At 41.1% G+C, this 3716-nt stretch overlaps 1 protein-coding gene across 1 annotated transcript in view; it reads right to left on the bottom strand.

The window, feature by feature from the left end:
* The window catches only part of DUSP16 (dual specificity phosphatase 16), a 31422-nt gene that overhangs the window by 14321 nt on the left and 13385 nt on the right, over window positions 1–3716 (bottom strand). The window lies entirely within an intron of this gene.

Below are 3716 nucleotides of genomic sequence, written 5' to 3'. Positions count from 1 at the left end.
TTTCCCTTCATTCCTCAGAAGTTTTTGATGCTTATTCCCTTCCTTGATGATATGTGGGAATGAGAATTTTAAAAAAAGCAGCCACAACACCCACCACACCAAAAGCACACACCCCTTTTCCTCGCTGCCCCAGCAAGCTCTTTTCTAAACACCTCCTTCTCCTGAATTAGGTGTATAATTAGACTTCATTAACAAAAAGTCACGTGAACTCAATTTGGTAAAAGCATCGGTATGGGGTTATTAACATTTGCTTTTAAAATCCTACATCATTATTTCCTGTGCTGCTCCATAATTAATATATTTCATGCAACACACTGGAAGAGGTTTAATCTTTCAAAACCACGCCAAGCCAAGGCCTCTGCACCTCTAGTGGGGGAGGCGAGCCAGAGGGGAGGCACAGGGGCAGACTTCGCCCAGCCATGGGCTCTCCTGGCAAAGCACCCCAAGTCTCTACTCCCTGTAATGCTAGCTGGTTCTTCGTGCTAGCCCAGTTATTAGGACCTATCCACATTACAGCTCCAAAACATCTTCATTGCCATTTTGCTCCACTGCATTAAACTACTTCGCAAAACCAGAGTGGAATCACTAATAACGCATTTAAATCCACCTAAAAAACCCCAGTGGCCATCGAAAATGCTCCTTGGCTGTTTCACCCTAAGTATGGCACAGCTGCAATGGCACATGAAAAGAAGGGATAAAACGGGAGGCTGAGGCTGCTGTAGACACAAATACCTACGACACAGCTCAAGCTCCTCTTGTTTTCCTTCATCGGCTAGTTCCCGGCTTCCCTGTAAATCTGTGCTACCAGCTGTGGTCCAGCTGGCCTTACCCCTAGTTAGAAAACAAACCTGAAGAAACCTCCAGCAATGAACTTGCACCTCAACTAAACACCTTCGCACAAAAGCTAGCCAGCTTTTTCCAAGCTTAGTTAAACCTGAGCACATTCAGCTTATTTGCATACTTCACCTTCACAAGCTAGTCTGAAGAAGAATCAGAAGCTGCTGCTTAAACCAATGTTACAGGGTTTTTTTAGTGTTTTCACCATTTAACAGCCAACCAGTAAGGATAAAAGTTGCAAACCATAATGAAAAGTCCCGAGCTATTTTCTCACATTAAAGCATAGAGATAAGTGGAATTTTAACTGAATGAAGAGCAATTATAACCTGTTCAGAACAAGGCACCTTTTTATCATCAAAGAAGTGAAAGTGCCAGACACGCCAAATGCTATGCTCACTATTATTACGGTTTGAAGACACGAATTAAAATTATTCAGGAATAAGATAATGTAGTGTTTTGTCAAAGCTTGCACTGCCATTGCCTGAACTGTGCCTATTCGTTGCATTTTAAAATCCGTATCTTTAGTAAATGCTGAAAACCCCAAGGTACTAGCCATGTCTGTAACAGCCCATTTCACCTGGTAAACAAAAAAAGCCAGCAAGTAGATTTAAGAACAAAAGTTATATGAATAGTGATTCCTATTCAGTCTCCTGACTTAAAAAAAAGTCTCATCAATAGATGTTAGTTAAGTGATTTTAGACAACCATGACAACGCTTATCCTGAGCTTTGGGTGAGGTTGGAGTGTATGGGGTGGGCAGGCGGGATGCTAAGCTAAGGCACGGCCCACCACAGAGCCGTATCTGTAAACGGCAGGACCTAGTCTAGGGACACGCAAAGGTCTGGCTCTAACGTTTTCTATTTCTGTTAGCTGGGATTCCTCCTCCTGGCTTTACAGCCCCGCTGTTCAGAGGCGCAGATGCTCCTTGGTCAGCTTATCAGTTGAAGGACACAAGCTTGCTCAATAATTCTCCTGTATACGTGCTAGATTTTCTTCCACATGGCGTCATGTTTTCCCTCTGTTTTAGGAAGCAATCCTTGAATTTACAGGCATTATATGCATCTCAGATTAAATTTAATGTCAGATATGGTGCCCAGCAGTTCCTTTAGAGGTCGGGGGAAGAAGGGGAAATCAAACACCCGTCTTTGGTTTCATTTGCTTGTTCTTTATTTCTTGGGAAGCTTGTTGGCTACTTCCTGTATCCTCTCCGACAAAGCTGGAAATAGAGAAGTGACTCTTCTTGCTTACAAAGAAGCAGCATGAGCAAAGAAAACATCTTACATGCGTGCGTTCTTTGCAAAAGACTACATGGGCAAAGTTTAGCCACAATGAAAAAAGAATTTTCCCAACTGCCTTCAGTTGGTCTCACTTCTGTATGAATGCTGCAACAAGAAATTAAGCAAGGAGCTAATATGCAAAAAACCCCAGATTTTGGGAGATGGAACCCACGCTCTGTCATCGTAAGTGTAAGAAGCAATTTTTAATTTTTATTCTATGCCTCTGTCAAGGCAAACTTGAAGTAATTAAAGATTAGATGCTTCAACACTTCCTCTGGGACATTCATCCTTTCACAGTCACGTTTCTTCTTTCTGCTCATGCCTTCCTAGTAACGTGTTGCTTCAGTATCTTTACAACATGAATTACAACCACAAAACTCTCAAATCCAGTAAGTCTGGCATTATATTCTCTATCTTTACACATGAGCCCTCCTTTCCTCTGAATATATTTTAACCTGGTATTAGTATCTGACTTGAAAAAGCATGAAATCGGTGACTCATCTTCCCTGTGATCTCAAAAAGCTAGTAGCTTTTCAACAAATCTGGCTTTGATTTATGGCATTTGCAATAGGAAAAAACACGTTCTAGATCAGCATATATTGAAGAATTGCTTTAAAAAAACCCCCAAACCCAAAAACCACAGACAAACAACCCCCATACCCTCCAAACACACTCGTATGTGCACCCTGTTGAACTAGCCATTTCTTCTAGTGCAACAAACATAGACTGAGGGGTCTGGAAGAACGGCATCCACTACAGCTCAATCACTGAGCTGCAGTGTCATTACGAGCCTAACCTCAGCTCCCAGGAACTGCACTCATCACTGTTTGCTTTTATTAATTTAAAAAATATATCTATTTTTTGAATGTATAGATAGAGGCATTTAAAAAACCCAGCACCTAAAGATGCGGACAAAAAAGATACTTACTTCATGTGTGTCTATTTTCTAAACCAGATTCTGGCCCCCGTGAGTCCCCAAAGCAGCAGTCCATGTAGAATCTGCATGAGGAGCCTCTTGTGAGAAAAGCACTCAGACTCAGACTACCTGTACGCTTCTGCTGTAAATGAAGCGGTTTACAAAAAACTAACTTTAAACATTTGGAAAATTAATTTGGTCTACAGGTGGGAATGCAGAATAAAAAGTTGAGCCTTTAAAGAAAGATGGGGTGTGCTTAGTTTCAAATTCCATAATTTGAGCATGACCTTGCAACCAACGTAAATTTAGTCTTTAAATCTCCTTACCTACCTTAGTTGGAATAGGGCTTCTGGCAGCACTGTGCAGTTTGTTTTAATAAAAGAAAATTCACTTTTTTTCCTGGAGCTAGTTTCTAAATAACACCCTTTCTCCCGCCCACTACTTGAGCCTCTGCAAATAATAAATCAATCAATCACAAGAGCATGTTGAAACCAGAAGGGGAGGAAATATACAGGTCATTAACACAGCTACTGGGTTAACAAAGTTTCACTGAAAGCTTTGATAAATGTAACTGGGCCTTTGAAAGAGATGACTGACAAATACCTCCAAAATATTCTCTCCTAAATAGCTATGAAACATTCAGGTTTTCTGTATTCTCGATGGTGAAGCTGAGCTGAAACAGCTCAC

The sequence above is a fragment of the Buceros rhinoceros genome, unplaced genomic scaffold (assembly GCF_000710305.1).
Source record: "Buceros rhinoceros silvestris isolate BGI_N320 unplaced genomic scaffold, ASM71030v1 scaffold5343, whole genome shotgun sequence".
Classification (NCBI taxonomy): domain Eukaryota; kingdom Metazoa; phylum Chordata; class Aves; order Bucerotiformes; family Bucerotidae; genus Buceros; species Buceros rhinoceros.
Note: the sequence above shows the minus strand (reverse complement) of the source record. Positions and strands in the feature narration are given on the sequence as shown.